Source organism: Schistocerca americana, chromosome 1, assembly GCF_021461395.2.
Source record: "Schistocerca americana isolate TAMUIC-IGC-003095 chromosome 1, iqSchAmer2.1, whole genome shotgun sequence".
In the NCBI taxonomy this organism is placed as follows: Eukaryota; Metazoa; Arthropoda; class Insecta; order Orthoptera; family Acrididae; genus Schistocerca; species Schistocerca americana.
In genome coordinates, this window is record NC_060119.1 from 719,036,493 (window position 1) to 719,056,730 (window position 20,238).

General features: G+C 44.3%; 1 protein-coding gene and 1 non-coding gene across 2 annotated transcripts in view; both read left to right on the forward strand.

Moving 5' to 3' along the window:
- Positions 1–20,238, forward strand: part of LOC124593828 (peripheral plasma membrane protein CASK-like) — a 703,051-nt gene that overhangs the window by 73,606 nt on the left and 609,207 nt on the right. The window lies entirely within an intron of this gene.
- Positions 19,249–19,323, forward strand: Trnap-cgg. Its single transcript has one exon. It is a non-coding gene; the product is annotated as a tRNA-Pro (tRNA).

Below are 20,238 nucleotides of genomic sequence, written 5' to 3' on the forward strand. Positions count from 1 at the left end.
ACTTCCCTGATATAGCCTACGTAAGAAGAGGTGCACTTTTACGGCAGTATGAGCTGTGTTATCGGCAAAGTCGTACTTAATCCCAAAGGACAATAACACGCACAGTAGCTGTCACACAAGGAAAATCCATTCTCCAACCTGCCTTACCTAATACGGGCACATGAAACCAGAGAGAGAAAAAAAAGACGAAGAACAGAGCGGCTCTCAATGCAACTGAAAGAACACGAAGTCTCACTAAATGAAAAGAAAAAGAGAAGCTCGGGGAATTACAGCTCATACATTTAAATAAGACAGTATCCGTTCTCCACTTTCCTCACTGCCTTTCTGGAGGGTTGCTAAAATTGCTACGGAGTTAGTTATCTTCAGCAGCGTCGCATCTCTGCTAATTAAAATTCACATTGACATAAAATAGTCTTTGAGAATCACGTTTACATTGCAACACTACGTGTCAGCGTTTCTTAAGTGAGGTAATTTGCATATCTGTAAAGACCTGAAGCACCCAGGCCACTGGAGTTAGCCGTGAATGTCCAGTTCAGCGAATACGGCTGAGTACGGACAGTAGTTCTCATCGTATCGCATAATATTTGTCAAATGCCATGCGTTCTTCTACGGCTACGTAGATCCTCTGCAAAACACTATGAAGTGCATGGCAGGAGGTACTTAGTACTGTGCTACATGATAGGGTCGTTTCCGTTCCAGTCGCAAATTGAGCACGGGAAGAACGAAAGCATTCAGAATCTCCCTGCGTGCTGTAATTAGTGTAATTTGTTTTCTTGGCCCTTAGAGATTTGTAAATTGCCAAGCAACCGTTTCCGTTACGGACTGCAAACAAAAGTCGTAGTGGAATAGGACTAAGTTCCCCTTTTTCTATGGCAGATAAGTTACTCAAGCTTCAGTTTGGTCTTCCTTTAACCAGTGATACCACGTACTTACACGTTTGTGACTATTACAGCGCCATCTATCACAAAGCAAAAAAAGTGGTCCAACTAGAACATTCAGATTTCTTTACGTACTACACGAATATGTAATAAAAATGGGTGTTTGTATTTTAAAAAACTATGTTGATATCCGTTTGACCTATGGCAGCGCCATCTAGCCGGCCAACCATAGCGCCATCTGGTTTCCCTCTTCAAGCTAGGCGAGTTTCGTTCTTTGTAGTTTTTTCATTAGACGCTTATTTCGTGAGATATTTGGCCCGGTCACGATCAATGGACCACCTTGTATATCCACAGCAACACTGGTTAAATAAGTCCATTTATTTGTTACCAGTTTCGAGGTTGGTAGTTAATTTCAGATGTTATCGATACTATCATTAAAGATATGTACACGAAAAGAGAACAAATCATTAGAATTTGCGCGTATTGTTGGTCTTACATATTCATACTCATCAGACTTTGACACCTAATTTGGTGTTCGCATTTTGTGTGCATGTTAATGTGAAAATCTACCTTTTAGTATCCACTTACCGGGTTCGGATCCAGTGCGTTGTCTTCAACAACTTGGAGAAAATTGTTGTTGATCTTAAAATTTTTCTGAGTTTATGTACAATTAAGGTTCTACGATGTTTGACACAGTCAACGTAAGATACGTTACCCATTATGACACACACACTTCCAGAAGTTGTAGAGGAGACTTTTTGTATCGAACTCATGTCTGGAAACGGTTCCTTTCCACGTTACAAGGAAAACAAGAGCTACTCAGTTTCCTACGCGTTTCACCTGTTAATGTAGGCTGCCCACATAGAGGAATGGTACAGTGACGTGATGTCACGTATCTGCCGATGTTTTCATGCTGCCTGGTGATGTGTCAGTTGACATTATGGTGACTAGTACTGCAGTAACAGGGTGCCTGAGTACACGTTCGCAGAGCACACCGGTATGTTGTTAATTTACGGTGAAGCTCGCTGTAATGGAAGAGAAGCTCAATGTTTTTACCACAAGTACTTTCCAAAGCGTGTGACTGCGTCTCATCCCACCCCATGTTTGCCAGAGAAGAATAACGACTGCGGTGAAAGTGGGAAATTATGAAGCGATGGAGCAAACTGCGGTTTTCCAAGAAGGCGCGCTGTCATATTGGAAGAGGAAGTGCTTCATGAAATTGAAGAGAACCCATTGACGAGTACTCCAGCCATTGGACGTGACTTGGATGTGCCTCACTCGTCTGTCAGGCGCGTCATGCATGAACAGTAACAACATCCATCGCATCCTCAGAAAGCACACGCCATGTTCCCGGCGGAATTTGTGCCACGGGTCAATTTCTGAACTTAGTTTCTACACCACTGTGAATATTTTCCTCAGTTTTCAAGACGAATTTTGTTCACTGACGAAGCGCATTTCAACAGAAAAAAAGTGTTATGAACGCCCGAAACAGGCACATTAAGGATCAAGAAAACCCCAAAACCACATGTACACGAAGATTTCAGCATACCTTCAGCATCAATGTCTGGGCAGGTATCTGCGATGGTCCTATGATTGGTCCGTACGACTTTCCTCCCCACCTAACGGGTACCAAGTAGTTAAAATTCCCGTAACAAGTGCTGGCGGAGTTTTTGGAAGATGTACCACTGGACGTTTGGCACGAATTGTGGTTACAGCATGACTGCAGTTCGCATCCGTAACCATCTGACAGTAGTCTTCGGGGGCAGAGAGATCGGTCGAGGTGGACCACATGCTTGGCCACCAAGACCCCCAGATTTATCACTGTTGAGCTTTGTGGGGCCACATGAAGATTCTTGCTTAAGAGACCCGAGTCCAGTCGGAGGAAGGTCTGACTGGACGGATCTTAGCGGAGGCAGAAGTGATTAACCATACACTACGCGTACTAGACAGAGTTCATGCAAACTTAACTGCGTAGGTACACTGTGTGCACCGGATTTCGTTGTCCTCTTACCGAACAGTTGTTATAATACCAAAATAAATAGGAGTGAAATGTGTAAATTTTGTTTTTCTTGTAACATAGAAACGTATAGTTTCCAGACATGAATTCCTGTGTAAAACGTGATCTACGAAGTCCCCTCTACAAATTCTAGATATGTGTAACTTGAATTGTTAAATGCCCCGTATCTACTCCCTTGCAAAATCTTCTACAGTGGTTGCTTACAGACTTCATAAGCGTATTTTCTACTAGCATACAATTGTTAACCCTCTGGTATAGAGTCGTTGTTGTGAATAAGATACCGGCGTCAAAAGGTTTCTATGGGGCCCGGCTGGTGCGCTGGCTGTAGTTTTAGTTTACGTCGACAGGGAGGTGAGCGCTCGCCATGCCGTGTTTTTTACTGAGGAGAGGCCGCCTGATTAACAAGCAGAGGGCCGCGCTTAGCGCAAAGGGGCCACGGCGTGCAGCCACTTGCTGGCGTGCGCGGACCAGTCCCCCGCCGGTCGGCGTTTTAATTGAGCGGCGCCGGGCAATCAGGCGACGCCTCCCAATGACGTCGCTAATTAAAACCGCCGGATTACCGCTGACCGCATCCGCCGAGACTCGCCTGCTGACGCAGTCCAGCTTCTCTCGAAAGATGAGCGCCAAAACTACCCCGTCTTGGCGGAACAGTAGTCACTGACATCTTCATAAGTACCATAAGTATATATTTAACTTCCTCTTTCACGTTCTACGATAAAAAAAACTGGTTACTACGTTAATGGTGTTTCACTGAAGTCCTTCAGGACTTACTTAGCAGAAAATGGCTCTGAGCACTATGGGACTTAACATCTATGGTCATCAGTCCCCTAGAACTTAGAACTACTTAAACCTAACTAACCTAAGGACAGCACACAACACCCAGCCATCACGAGGCAGAGAAAATCCCTTACCCCGCCGGGAATCGAACCCGGGAACCCGGGCATGGGAAGCGAGAACGCTACCGCACGACCACGAGATGCGGGCTACTTAGCAGAAAACTTACTTGGAGAAAACTTGTGCAACACTACACAAGTTTTGCGACATGCACGTTTATTGAACACTAGACACAAGAAAACTTTACGCAAAGTACTGATCCAGTACACGTAATCAAGTCCAGCGTAGTACGCTGAGGTGACAAAAGTCATGGGATACCTCCTAATAGCGTGTCGGACCTCCGTTTGTTCGGCGTGGTACAGCAACCCGACGTGGCACTGACTCGAGAGTCGTTGGAAGTCCCCAGCAGAAATACTGAGCCATGCTGCCTTTATAACCGTCCATAACTGCGAAAGTATTGCCGGTGCAGGATTTTGTGCACGAACTGGCTTCTCGATTATGTCCCATAAATCTTCTATCAGATTCATGCCGGGCGAAGTGGGTGGCCATATCATTCGCTCGAATTGTCGAGTGTGTTCTCCAAACCAATCGCGAACAACTGTAGCCCAGTGACGTGACGCATTGTCATCCATAAAAATTCTATCGTTGGTTGGGAACATGAAGTCCATGAATAGCTGCAAATGGTCTCCAAGTAGCCGAACATAGCCACTTCCAGTCAACGATCAGTTCAGTTGGTCCAGAGGACCCAGTCCATTCCACAAAAACGCAGCCCACCTCGTTATGGAGCCACTACCAGCTTGCACAGTGCCTTGTTGACAACTTGGGTCCATGCCTTCGTGGGGTCTGCGCCACACTCGAACCTTACCTTCAGCTCGTACCAACTGAAATTGGAACTTACCTGACCAGGCTACGGTTTTCCAGTCGCCTAGGGACTAACCGCTATTGGTCACAAGCCCAGAAGAGACGCTGCAGGCGATGTCGTGCTGTTAGCAAAGGCACCCGCATCGGTCGTCTGCTTCCATAGCCCATTAATGCCAAATTTCGCCGCCCTGTCCTAACGGATACGTTCGTCGTACGTCCCACATTCACTTACGCTGTTATTTCACGCGATGTTGCTTGTCTGTTTGCACTGCTAAATCTACGCAAACGCCGCCCTTGTCGGTCGTTAAGTGAAGGCCATCGGCCACGGCATTGCCCATGGTGGGAGGTAATGCCTGAAATATGGTACCTTCGTCAAACTGGCAGTACATTGATTTCCCTGACAATTTGCAAAATGGAATGTCATATGCGTCTAACTCCAATTACCATTCCGCGTTCAGAGTCTCTTCATTCCCATCGTGCGGCCAATATGACGTCGGAAAACTTTTCACATAAGTCACCTGAGTACAAATAACAGGTCCGCCAATACACTGCTGTTTTTTACGTTGGGTGCGCCATCTGTATATGTGCATATCGCCATCCCATGACTTTTTTCACCCCAGTGTAGTCGCTAAGCAGCAACCAAGAATCTGGCCATCACGATAATTCGTAGCGAATCCGTGTACGTCCAGCCGGGGGCCGTGCCCGCCTCCTGGAGCACAGCGGGGCGATCTGACAAGCTGCGTCGTCAGAGTCGCTATAGCTTCTGTTGGCGGCTGCAACAACCTGTAAAGTCAACTAGGTTATTATTAATAACCATCGCGCTCGTTTTTGATGCAAAGATAGTATCGACGTGGTCTGCTGCAAAATAATACCTTCCTTATGCACTTAAGCTTTCAACGCATCTTCGGCGGAACTACGCGTATGTCAGCTTGTAACTGTGTCCTCCTTTTTTCATTTTCTTCTTCCCTGGCGCTACTATCCCGCCTACGGTGAGTACATGTGTTCAGATATTTTAAGTGCCGGCTGTAGTGCCCAGTTTCGTAGCACAAGCATCAGTCGAGCTCGTATTCTTTCTCGAATGTGACAGTACTTCGACCGCCTTTTCCCAATGTGTGTCAAACGTACAACCAAGATCAATTTTTTGTTTCCCATTAGGTAAAACTGACAAGCAAACGTACAAACTGATGAAAAAATGTATACTGCAGTGACCTAACCGCTGTAACATCATAACAGCAGGGAGGATACGAAAGCTGTTGCACGATAGCTCAAGTTGAGGAAAAGCCGCCTCGAAAATAATGTGTGAAATTTGGCTGAAATTCTTTGTGATCAATGTGTTCCGGAACATTCGTCAAGGAGCCTTTAGAAGTACCAAAAGCTACTATGCATCAAATATGGCTGATGACAGGAGAAAAGGGAATTTCTCTCTCTGATTTGTACTGTAAGCTTTGTAAGACAACAGAAATGCACCGGTCCGTAGTACTGTACGAATGTAATTGTTGATTGTCGTCGCTCTTGCAAGTTTGTAGGAAGATAGCAATCTTCGGGCTGCTCGACCATCTGCATACTTGCGATCGTCACAGGGTGTGATTCGTTGTATTTTTTTGCTGTAACTGAACACTTAGTGATGACCACAAGACTGAAAATCTTAAAGTAGACCAAAACTTGTTCTCACAAATGACGTGCCACCGTCGCGATAATAAACTATTATTATGAGTTAAAAGTAGGTGATCTCTAGCAAACATATCTCCATTAATGATTGTAAAGACATGTTACGTCGACCAGATGTCAAATAAACCTATCAAAATGGAATGTGACGGGTAACGAGAGAAGCTTTCCGTGTGATTCAAGAGGCCTGAGACATTACGACACAGGACTCGTATTTAGGAGAAGTGGTTCATATCTCCATCCGCCAAGCCGGATTTTGGGTTTCTGTCGTTCTGCTAAATCGCTTAAGACTTCACAATGGTTCCTTTGAAATGGCGTGACTGATTCGCATTTCTGTCCTTTCCTAGTCCGAGCTTGTGCTTCATCTATGGTGACCTCGTCGTCGACAGGGCGTTAAGCATTAATTTTTATCTTCCAACAAAGCGGCAGAACTGTGAATGTGTGATCAAAAACGAGGAAAAACTAAAGTGAATGCACATGTCAGGAGTCATGTCAAATTTGTGGCTGCTATGCCGCTCGTTGAGTTCTACAGATGGGGAGCCAACAAGTGGTAGGAAGGTAATACAGATGCTGGTAGAATCAGTATTCAGGAATAACAATTACTAGCGTCGTATTGCCCACGTGAGCTGTAAATGGCAAATGATTCGTGAGAAGCTAGCAACTCACAGACAGATAGAGTACTGTTATGTCTTTTACATTTTAGATCATAGGTGATCTATAAAACTTGGAAATTTTGGAGCTCTTGCAGGGACATTTCATGAGTATTTTCATGCGAGGGGCTCGTAACGGCGTAATGATTTATTAATCCAGTTACCATTATTTCTCTGAAAATACTCAATGCAAAACCTAGAACTCGTAATGTGTAATCATCAAAACACGCAAAACGAATCACTGAATAATGGAATAACCTTCAGGCAGAGCAGAACCAAAATGCTGGGAGGTGATGGCCGTCAACGCGGAAACAGCTCAAAAAAGTTAATGTGCCAGAATTTACACCCGAACAACTTCCGTTACGATGTCTGTACTGATTTCAGTTGTTTATTAGACAGACAGACCATTCAACGCGTGAATCAACAGGTCCCTCTTTATTGAATCGACACCTTCAACAATTCAATTTCTCAGATCTTGAAGAATAGCAAGGTGTGAGATTGGTGACCTGGGGGGGGGGGGGGGCCAAAAACAATGAACAAGATGTTGTTGTCCTCCCCTTCCAATCCAACGTTCTAGGATGGTGTTGGTGAGATAGCACCGTACTCCAAGGTGAAAGTGAAGCGAGACACAGTCATCATAAAAATTAAATTGTTGGAATCTTCGTGAAGTTGACGAAACGACCAATATTGCAGGATGTCCCGGTAAGACATTCTTGTCACACTTTCCCCCGCAAAATTGAAAGGCCCATAATCTTTGTGAAGAGAAACGGTAAAAATACATCGTTTCAATTTGTCTCTTTCATGTTCAACGACGACGCCATGAATTGGTGACGGCCAAAATCTTACCTTGTAACGGGTTACTTCACGCTATGCATGAAATGTTGATTCGTCCGAAAAGGTGAATTGTGTCGCAAAAATGTCCTTTGCCATATCCTGGAGAACTGAAATGCAATATTCCTACCTTCTGTTACGGTCGCAGGGATGCAATTGTTGCAGTAGCTTCAAATGCAGGCGTCGTTTCAGAAAACGCCATACCCGGTTTGAAGAAGTTGAATTTCCTGGCCTGCTCGTCTTGTGGATTTTCGGGGAATTTGTGTGATCAGATCTCGCATACTCTCAACATTTTCATCAGACGAGCGTGGCTGACAATTGATCTTCCTTAGCATATACAACCAGCTTCCAAGAATTTTGTATGCCAGTCATAAGCCTGCTTATGCTGAAGTGGGTTCCTGCTGAATCGATGCCGGAATGTACGTTGCACATGAACAATGGACTGACTTCGCGCAAATGCCAACACACACAATGGTTTCTGTTGCGTTGTAGCTGCCATGTTGGCGCAAACAAACAACAGCTCAGCTGCGTCAAAACGTTGGACCTTCCTCCATGCAGTCACATGAAAAATGTGTTTTCTGTCTTTTGTCGTTTGTCTGCAATACACAACTGAAGTCTGTTCGTTCTTTTTTGAAGCACCCTGTGTAGATGAGAAATCCAAATAGATTTGTCGGTATTTTAAATGAGTCTAATTGTGTAAATTGTATACAAATAAATTTAAGTCAGTTCTGGTTGTGTGCTGAGGAGGCAGTTTGTATAGAAACAAGGAAGGCAGTAAACTATTGACATCCTGTACTGAGACAGACTGAAAGGAACCTGGACATAGCGTCCATTATGACAGTTTGATGCATGCAGCACACACGTCAAGGGCTCTTTCGCTGCCAGTGTCTGCAGGGCCTCGTTCGGGGCACTAATTGACACGTGTTCGCGAGCTGCCTGATATTTTCTGCGTGACATCGGTGCAGCAGCGACCGAGATCTTCGTGGGAGGGACACTCGACACGATGCGTCGATATCGATGTACTGGTCCAGGGCTAGGCCTGGGCCGGGTGAGAAGTGGCGGCGGCGGCGGCCCGTCCCCTGCCGCGGCTCGCGGATCGGGTTTCTCCCAGCGGACGGCGCGGCACAGCGCAGCGCAGGTCCTCTGCCATCCCAGGGGCGCGCGCCGCCAGCAGGCCCGGTGCTACATTCCGGTTTAGCAGGCAGCAGGCGTAAGCTGTCGCGCCAGCAAGCTCTCACAATCATTGCGGAACGTCTATTAGGTTCCCGTACGATGCACCGCTTTACCCGCCTTATCTGAGGTTCACACACGTCGCTCCTACAGCCGTATCGAGAAAAAATGCAACGCAAAATGGAGCCAACAGTGTCCAGAACAGCCCCTTAGAAGGCGACGCTTCAACTGTCCACTAAGAAACAAAGTAGACGGCACGTCTGTTTTTACCATGATGTAAAAGCATTCATCTTAATTGTCTTAACTACCCTATATATTACCAGATTTCGTACGTCGATGTACAATTTTTACTTATTTGTGTCATATTGATCTGGTAATTTTGAACCTATGTTTCAGCCTCAGAGCCAAGTAATCTGTAGGGTGATGGCAATCTGTAGGTAAGAATTAGTAAGACCTTTACATGATAATACCTGTAAATAACTCCTCATAGGCGCACCAATGTTCTTACTACGATGTAATTCTGCTGCACCGTAATAGCATTGTAGCAGATGCTTACATCACATTTTTAGTACGTCGGCATGTGTGACCAAGTAGCTGTATCTGATTCTTCCCGTAGTTTCTCCCATAATATGCTCAGTACTGCACAGTGAATGATTAGCTGATAAACTGAAGCTAATGAACCACCCAAATAACGTCATTATAATCAGTAACAAAGAAGTCGAAGCTTCAAAACGCGCCGGATCGAACCAAGAAAATAATTTCTGTACCTGACGATGACGTCTCAGTAACAAAGATATTACTATCCTAAAAGTTACAGTCAAGGAGAGCCCCTTTCGAAATGTCTGTTGTTGTTGTTGTCTTCAGTCCTGAGACTGGTTTGATGCAGCTGTCCACGCTAATCTGTCCTGTGCAAGATTCTTCATCTCTGAGTAACTACTGCAACCTACATCCTTCTGAATCTGCGTGGTGTACTCATCTCTTGGTCTCCCTCTACGATTTTTACCCTCCACGCTGCCCTCCAGTACTAAGTTGGTGATCCCTTGATGACTCAGAACATGTCCTACCAACCGATCCCTTCTTCTAGCAGGCTGTGCCACAAACTCCTCTTCTCCTCAATTCTATTCAATACCTACTCATTAGTTATGTGATCTACCCATCTAATCTTCAGCATTCTTCTGGAGCACCACATTTTGAAAGCTTCTATTTTCATCTTGTCCAAACTATTTATCGTCCATGTTTCACTTCCATACATGGCTACACTCCATACAAATACTTTCAGAAACGACTTCCAGACACTTAAATCTATACTCCATGTCAACAAATTTCTCTTCTTCAGAAACGTCATCCTTGCCATTGCCAGCCTACATTTTATATCCTCTCTACTTCGACCATCATCAGTTATTTTGCTCCCCAAATAGCAAAACTCCTTTACTACTTTAAGTGTCTCATTTCCTAATTAATTCCCTCAGCATCACCCGACTTAATTCAACTACATTCCATTATCCTCGTTTTGCTTTTGTTGATGTTCATCTTATACCCTCCTTTCAAGACACTGTCCATTCCATTCAACTGCTCTTCCAGGTCTTTGCTGTCTCTGACAGAATTACAATGTCATCGACAAACCTCAAAGTTTTTATTTCTTCTCCATGGGTTTTAATTCCAACTCCGAATTTTTCTTTCGTTTCCTTTACTGCTTGCTCAATATACATATTGAAGAGCATCGGGGAGAGGCTACAACCCTGTCTCACTCCCTTCCCAACCACTGTTTCCCTTTCATGCCCCTCGACTCTTATAACTGCCATCTGATTTCTGTACAAATTGTAAATAGCCTTTCGCTCCCTGTATTTTACCCCTGCCACCTTCAGAATTTGAAAGAAAGTATTCCAGTCAACATTGTCGGAAGCTTTATCTAAGTCTACAAATGCTAGAAACGTAGGCTTGCCTTTCCTTAATCTATTTTCTAAGATAAGTCGTAGGGTCAGTAGTGCCCACGTGTTCCAATATTTCTACGGAATCTAAATTGATATTCCCCGAGGTCGGCTTCTACCAGTTTTTCCATTCGTCTGTAAATAATTCGCGTTAGTATTTTGCAGCTATGACTTCTTAAACTGATAGTCCGGTAATTTTCACATCTGTCAACACCTGCTTTCTTTGGGATTGGGATTATTATATTCTTCTTGAAGTCTGAGGCTGTTTTGCCTGTCTCTTACATCTGGCTCACCAGATGGTAGAGTTTTGTCAGGACTGGCTCTCCCAAGGCTGTCAGTAGTTCTAAAGGAATGTTGTCTACTCCCGGGGCTTTGTTTCGACTAAGGTCTTTCACTGCTCTGTCGAACTCTTCACGCAGTATCATATCTCCCATTTCATCTTCATCTACCTCCTCTTCCATTTCCATAATATTGTCCTCAAGAACATAGCCCCTGTATAGAACCTCTGTATACTCCTTCCACCTTTCTGCTTTCCCCTCTTTGCTTAGAACTGGGTTTCCATCTGAGCTCTTGATATTCATACAAGTGGTTCTCTTTTCTCCAAAGGTCTCTTTAATTTTCCTGTAGGCAGTATCTATCTTACCCCTCATTAGGTAAGCCTCTACATCCTTACATTTGTCCTCTAACCTGCTTAGCCATTTTGCACTTCCTGACGATCTCATTTTTGAGACGTTTGTATTCCTTTTTGCCTGCTTCACTTGCTGCGTTTTTGTATTTTCTCCTTTTATCAATTAAATTCAGTATCTCTTCTGTTAACCAAGGATTTCTGGTAGACCTCGTCTTTTTACTTACTTGATCCTCTGCTGCCTTCACTATTTCATTCCTCAAAGCTACCCATTCTTCTTCTACTGTATTTCTTTCCCCCATTCCTGTCAATTGTTCCCTCATGCTCTCCCTGAACCTCTGTACAACCTCTGGTTCTTTCAGTTTATCCAGGTCCCATCTCCTTAAACTCCCACCTTTTTGCAGTTTCTTCAGTTTTAATCTACAGTTCATAACCAATAGATTGTGGTCAGAGTCCACATCTGCCCCTGGAAATGTCTTACAATTTAAAACCTGGTTCCTAAATCTCTGTCTTACCATTATATAATCTATCTGAAACCTGTCAGTATCTCCAGGGTTCTTTCATGTATACAACCTTCTGTCATGATGCTTGAACCAAGTGATTAAGTTATGCTTTGTGCATAATTCTACCAGGCGGCTTCCTCTTTCATTTCTTAGCCCCAATCCAAGTTCATATACTACGTTTCCTTCTCTTCCTCTTCCTACTGTCGAATTCCAGTCACCCATGACTATTAAATTTTCATCTTCCTTCACTACCTGAATAATTTCTTTTATCTCATCATACATTTCATCAACTTCTTCTTCATCTGCAGAGCTAGTTGGCATATAAACTTGCAGTACTGTAGTAGGTGTGGGCTTCGTATCTATCTTGGCCACAATAATGCGTTCACTATGCTGTTTGTAGTAGCTTACCCGCACTCCTACTTTTTTATTCATTATTAAACCTACTCCTGCATTACCCCTATTTGATTTTGTATTTATAACCCTGTATTCACCTGACCAAAAGTATTGTTCCTGCTGCCACCGAACTTCACTAATTCCAACTATATCTAACTCTAACCTATCCATTTCCCTTTTTAAATTTTCTAACCTACCTGCCTGATTAAGGGATCTGACATTCCACACTCCGATCCCTAGAATGCCAGTTTTCTTTCTCCTGATAACGATGTCCTCTTGAATAGTCCCCACCCGGAGATCCGAATGGGGGACTATTTTACCTCCGGACTATTATTTTACCTCCGGACTATTATTTTACCTCCGGACTATTATTTTACCTCCGGACTATTATTTTACCTCCGGACTATTATTTTACCTCCGGAGTATTATTTTACCTCCGGACTATTTTACCTCTGGACTATTTTACCCAAGAGGACGCCATCATCATTTAATCATACAGTAAAGCTGCATGCCCTCGGGAAAAATTATGGCTGTAGTTTCCCCTTGCTTTCAGCTGTTCGCAGTACCAAAACAGCAAGGCCGTTTTGGTTAGTGTTACATGGCCAGATCAGCCAATCATCCACACTGTTACCCCTGCAAATACTGAAAAGGCTGCTGCCCCTCTTCAGGAACCACACGTTTGTCTGGCCTTTCAACAGATACCCCTCTGTTGTGGTTGCACCTACGGTACGGCTATCTCTATCGTTGAGGTACGCAAGCCTCCCCACCAACGGCAGGGTCCATGGTTCGTGGGGGGGTTAGATACACCATGTGATTAAAATATCTGGACACCCCCAAAATCATAATTTATCGTATTAGGTGTATTGTACTGCCAGGTACTCCATATCAGCGACCTCAGTAGTCATTAGACATCATGAGAGAGCAGAATGGGGCGCTCCGCGAAACTCACGGACTTCGAACGTGGTCAGGTGGCTAGGTGTCACTTGTGTCATACGTCTGTACGCGAGATTTCCACACTCCCAAACATCCGTAGGTCCACTGTTTCTGATGTGATAGTGAAGCGGAAACGTGAAGGGACACGTACAGCACAAAAGCGTGGAAAAACGTTTTGTACAGTGACGAATCACGGAACACAAGGTGGCGATCCGATGGCAGGGTGTCGGTATGGCGAATACCAAGTGAACGTCATCTGCCAGCGTGTGTAGTCCCAACAGTAAAGTTCGGAGGCGGTGGTGTTAAAATTTGGTCGTGTTTAACATGGATGGGGCTTGCACACCTTGTTGTTTTGGGTGGCACTATCACAGCCTACGCCTACATTGATGTTTTAAGCACCTTCTTGCTTCCCACTGTGGAAGAGCAGTTCGGGGAAGGCGATTGCTGCTTTCAACACGATTGAGCACATGTTCATAATGCACGGCCTGTGGAGGAGGGGTTACACGACAATAACATCCCTGTATTGGACTGGCCTGCACATAGTCCTGACCTGAATCCTATAGAACACCTTTGGGATGTTTGGAACGCAGACTTCGTGTCAGGCCTCACCGACCGACATCGATACCTCTCCTCAGTGCAGCACGCAGTGGAGAATGGGCTGCAATTCCCCAAGAAACATTCGAGTACCTGATTGAACGTACGCCTGCAAGAGAGGACGCTGTCATCAAAGCTAAGGGTGGGTCAACACCATATTGAATTCCAGCATTACCGATGAAGGGCGCCACGAACTTGTCATTTTCACTCAGGTGTCAGGATATTTTTGATCACATAGTGTATTACATAGCACCATATACACTCAAGCGCCCAAGAAACTGGTATAGGCATGCATATACAGATAGAGATACATAAACAGGCAGAATACGGCGCCGCAGTCGCCAACGCGTATATAAGACAAGTGTCTAGCGCAGTTGTTAGATCAGATACTGCTGCTACAGTGGCAGGTTAATGAAAGTTAAGTGAGTTTGATCGTACTGTTATAGTCCGCGCACAAGCGCTGGGCGATAGCATCTCCGAGGTAGCCATGCAATGGAGATTTTCCCGTACGGCCCTTGCACCAACGTTCCGTGAATATCAGGAATCCGGTAAAACATCAGATCTTCGACATGGCTGCGCCCGAAAAAGATCCTGCAAGAACTGGACCAACGACTGAACAGAATCGTTGAACGTGACAGAAGTGCAACCCTTCCGCAAATTGCTACAGGTTTAAATTTTGGGCCATCGACGAGTGTCAGCGTGCGAACCATTCAACGAAACATGATCGATATGGGCTTTCGGAGGCGAAGGCTCACTCGTCTACCCTCGATGACTGCACGACACAAAGCTTTACGCCTTGCCCGGGCCTGTCAACACCGACATTGGACTGTTAATGACTGGAAACATATTGCCTGGTCTGATGAGTCTCGTTTCAAGTTGTATCGAGCGGATGGACGTGTACGGGTATGGAGCAACCTCGTGAATGCATGGACACTACATGTCAGCAAGGGACTGTTGAAACTGATGGAGGTCCGCAGCTCGTGCTCGGGCGGTAGCGTCCTCGCTTCCCGCGCCCTGGTTCTCGGGTTCGATTCCCGGCGGGGTCAGGGATTTTCTCTGCCTCGTGTTGACTGGGTGTTGTGTGATGTCCTTAGGTTAGTTAGGTTTAAATAGTTCTAAGTTCTAGGGGACTGATGACCATAGATGTTAAGTCCCATAGTGCTCAGAGCCATTTGAACCAAGTTGGTGGACCCTCTGTAATGGTGTGGGGCGTGTGCAGTTGGAGTGATCTGGGACCGCTGAAAGTCTAGATACGACTCTGACAGGTGACACGTACGTAAGTATCCAGTCTGATCACCTGCATCCATTCATGTCCATTGTGCATTCCGACGTACTTGGGCAGTTCCAACAGGACAATGCGACACCCCACACATCCAGAATTTTTGCAGAGTGAGTCCAGGAACACTTTTCTGAGTTTAAACACTTCCGCTGGCCACCAAAATCCCCAGACATGAACATTATTGAGGACATGTGGGGTGCCTTGCAACGTGCTGTTCAGAAAGATCTCCACCCCCTCGTACTCCTACAGGTTTATGGACAGCCCTGCAGGATGCATAGTGTCAATTCCTCCAGTCCTACTTCAGACATTAGTAAACTGTATGCCACGTCATGTTGCGGCACTTCTGCGTGCTCGCGGGGGCCCCACTCTATATTAGGCAGGTGTACCAGTCTCTTCGGCTCTTCAGTGTACAAAAGCAATGTCCCGACTGATTGACTGGTTGACTCACTCAATCACTCACTCACTCCCTGAACCATCAGCGCCCAGCCCAAACTACTGAGAATAGAAAGTTGAAATTTGCAGAGAGTGTTGATCTTACATTATAGGCTTCGTTTAAGAAGGGATTTTTCAGTATTCCATCCCTAATGGGGTGAAATAAGGAATAAAAAGGTTTTTAGAAAATGTGTTTCTATTAAGGCAATTTTGAAGCTAGAAATTCGAAAATTGGAATTGGTTTTTCGGTAAGAAATAAAAAAAATTGCTTGCTTCAGCGTGTTACGAAATTCAACCACTTCAGGGGGTTAAGATAATGAGTGAAAGTTTATTTTGAAAACAGATCAGTATTAAACTACTACAAACATTTTAAAAGGTGCATCTGTGGAAACTGATACGTGACACCTCAGTTAGAAATATACATCTTTCAGTGTTTATGGAAAGTCAGCCCGTAAGGGGAAAAAACAAGAGATGAAAATATTTATGAAAACATTTCTTTATATTAAAACACTTTTAAAGCGAAGTCTATGAGAACTGGTATTTTACTTCTAAAGAAATGTGTGTTAGGGGATGAGTTTCTATGGAAATGTCACCAAAAGAATTCAAAAGGCAGGATTAACGACAACCTGCGACTCCAGCTTGAAGTACATTCGCAAAAGTCCATGCTTCTGTGGCCTTCATGAACGTGAAAAGTGCAAAAGACGTTGCAATTTGTGAACAACATAACAATTCAATTAAAGACAAACAAAACAGTCCAGGCATAGCATGCAGTCTACGCGAGCGAAGCAGCGGGTGTTAGTTTATTTTTTATTACATATACTCAAAAAGAAAAAAACAGGTATACAGAAACATGCGCGTATGTGAATGCAACGTTGTAGCAAAATTTCAAGTCAGTCGACCGATTACTTTTCTAGTTTTTCGAACACAAACATACATAGTTATTTCTGTTATCTGGGATTCGTTTACTGTAATATAAAACAAAGGTGAATAGCTGAATTCATCTATTTATAGTGGATACATTCTAAATGTTTTTATTAATTATCATGTATGCAGTGGAAAATTTAAATGTACAGGGCGATTTTAATTGAGTGTGTATTGGATATCAAACACGATATGTAGCTTTTCCGCTCTCGTAGTGAATTCGTTGTGCGGTGAAAATCGCGGAATGTCAGGTGAAGCGCAGCAGCAGCCCAAAGTAGGCTGTCGATCGCCCCACTTTGTTCCATTCCATTTCTCTCGTTACATGCCGCAGTGGGTTTGTTTTCCTCGAAGCGATATGTTTGTTATGGCACAGAGTGTTCCAGGTCAGCCGGAGTGTTGTTGATGATAAGGTGGACCCTGATCACAGGTCATGCTCTCTCTCTCTCTCTCTCTCTCTCTCTCTCTCTCTCTCTCTCTCTCTCACACACACACACAAATGCACGCACGCCTACACCTACCTCATAGGTTTGTTCCTGCCAGTCGCTGTTGCTCTTTTCCCTCTTATATAGCGTCACGGCAAATATAACGAGAAGTTGGCACACCATTCGGACTCTGAAATTGAACAGTGTTATCGGCCTTGAGGTTCGGAAGTCTTTCTTTGCAATTATATAGACATGACATGCTGTTCTAGAATTCATAAGCCACTTGGAAACAAAAAATGTACCGTGATTTTTCTATTGAGCAACTTTTGTCAGCACTTAATCATAAAATATCATTCAGTAAAAAAATAAAATAAAATAAAATAAAATCATCTTATAAAATTACTCTTTCCTACGGGGCCAGGATGTTCAGCAGAGACACTGATCGATATGACATTGCAGCGAATAAATTTGATTCATAATCTGCAATTTTTGCCGCGCTGTTCTTATGGATTGCTCAGCCACTCACCTCTATGGTTCGCTTGGCAGTAAGACTTTGTTGCTCTGCAGTAGAGTTTTATGAAGCATATACCTTGCTAAAATGGCAGACTGCAAGAAACAGACATTGGACGTGAGGGAAATGGCTACTGGTGAAAAGAATAAAAAACTGAAAGAGTTAAATACTCTCCAACGGATAAAAAGAAATTATACAGAAAAGTGGATGGTTTTGGTGCAAAGGGTAAAGAAACCTTGTGCTACTTGATTTGTATTTGATAACACGTACTACCATATGGCAATATTGCTTCGGCATACCGTTGTCAAATCTCTAGGATTGACGAGCAGGGTGAAGCAGTAGTTAAAACGACATTGGTCTAGTGTCCCGGAGGAACTAGTTGATCCCGGCTACCATGATTCGATATCAATTCCATTTCCCACTTAATTATCAATGCCTGTAGCATAGCTTACTTGTAGGTTTAATCTTCTTGCCGAACGGGTTTAAGACGATAAGACACAGTCTATCAAGATGAGACGTGATGTTTCTGTGTGATAGGTTTCATTAAAATGGATATGCAAATACTCAGACACAACAAACTCAGCTGTCTTGCAACTACCTTTCTTTGCAGTTACAGGTAAGCATCAACAGACTACTTGAAAATTTGATAGTAGGCTTCGGGTATCTTCGTAGTTCAGTAAACTATAGTATTAGAGCTGAAAAGATGTTTACTCTATCAGACAATAGCATGTACATAAGGAATATTATTATATAGTAACATGATCAGTTAAGTTTCCAAAGAGCCAACAGTTAACATCTCCCTATCAAGTAACACTGAAATCGTCATTTCTGCAAATTTGATAAAGCTGCTTTCGTGAAACAGCTGCCAGACATGTATGTTTCGTCCAAGTAATTCCCTTTAATGTGGAGTTGTTTCTTTGACGCGTTGTTGAACAGCGCAGCTCTGCATTCCTTTTCTACTTGGTTAAAAAACCATTGCGCCTAACTGACTTTACCTAATTCCTCGATTCACTGGCGGCTTCTGGTGTAATTCTAAAAGACGATACTTCACTAGCCTAAGTGTTTAACACTAAGTTGTAAGTGATCCTTCCTCATGCATCGGTATAATTGAAAGTGGAGATGATAAATGCCTTATTGTTCATCTATGTGACGTATGAAATTAGTGTGAAAACCAGTAATAGTCCAACCGTTCAGCCAACGTTCTATGCGTTATGGCCACGATCGACTTCTGTTGGCCTTGCGCACTAGCGAGGCTGCTGGTTTGGATCGCTGCCTGCAGAGTACATTTCAGCTTTTATAAAACTGTAGGAAGTGCAGTTTCTCACCATCAAAATGGTAGTTGGAGACTACTGATTGTGTTAAAGTTGTCCTGCAGAATATTCCGTCGTATAAGCGATGGTCGTCTTAAAAATACTTTGAGGCAACTTTGATACAGATGCATTGTGGATGGAAGGATAATAGAAGCTATGTTCTATTGTGAAAGGCTGGGTACCTTCATTGATGTTGTGAGCTCAGTAGGCTGACAGTAGCACTCTAAAATCGATGAACTAGCAGATTTGAAAAAAGTATTGTTGTGAACTGGCGGCTGTCTCTGAGTCACCGTATGGTTGGATATCGTAGGTGTCCAAAATTGATGAAATTTACAAAAGATAACTGAAACTAACTGGCAGATTAAAACTGTGTGCCCGACCGAGACTCGAACTCGGGACCTTTGCCTTACGCAGGAGAGCTTCTGTAAAGTTTGGAAGGTAGGAGACGAGGTACTGGCAGAAGTAAAGCTGTGAGTACCGGGCGTGAGTCGTGCTTCGGTAGCTCAGTTGGTAGAGCACTTGCCCGCGGAAGGCAAAGGTCCCGAGTTCGAGTCTCGGTCGGGCACACAGTTTTAATCTGCCAGGAAGTTTCATATCAGCGCACACTCCGCTGCAGAGTGAAAATCTCATTCTGGATACAAAAGATAACTGTTCGGCGATGGGTCATCATGGAGGATCCTCTGAGCATGGTCGGCACGCCTAATAAACGAAGTAGTGCAAGGAAGCCCAAAATATAAAAACCTCAGTGTAGTACGTGGGAGAAGGTGGATTTGGCGTGGGTAGTTTAAGGGGTGGCCGGATGCCTTTCCTATTGTCAACATATTACCTACCGAGAAGGAATTTGTCCCGAACTGTTTGCGTGTGGTGTTACTCACGTGAGAGAGAGTAAAGTTTTCGAAATGTTTGACAATCGTGTAACTGAGGCGGGTTTGGGTGGCAACTCTGTATTCACCTAGTGGGATGCGGGAAATAGCCTATAAACCGCATCTAAGGTGGGCAGCATCGAGCATCCCGACCCTCGTCGTTTATCCACCTGGAGAGTCGATCCGGTTCTGGCGCAGCTCCCCGTCCCATAAGCGGCCTCTCCGGACGGGTCGGAGGATGCAGTGAGTGAAGGCGCCCAAGTGTTTGTCGTGGTGAGTGAGAGTGGCTCTTAAGAATCATGTTATCGTGCAGTACGTGCGCAAATGGGTGTGTGCTGCCTCTGTGAATTTTATAGGAAAGTGTTTTACTCCATTTGGCAATGAATCAGCGGATCCTAATCTGTGGCCGGCCGCGGTGGTCTAGCGGTTCTAGGCGCGCAGTCCGGAACCGCGCGACTGCTACCGTCGCAGGTTCGAATCCTGCCTCGGGCATGGATGTGTGTGATGTCCTTAGGTTAGTTAGGTTTAAGTAGTTTTAAGTTCTAGGGGACTGATGACCTCAGAAGTTAAGTCCCATAGTGCTCAGAGCCATTTGAACCTAATCTGTGTCAACATGTG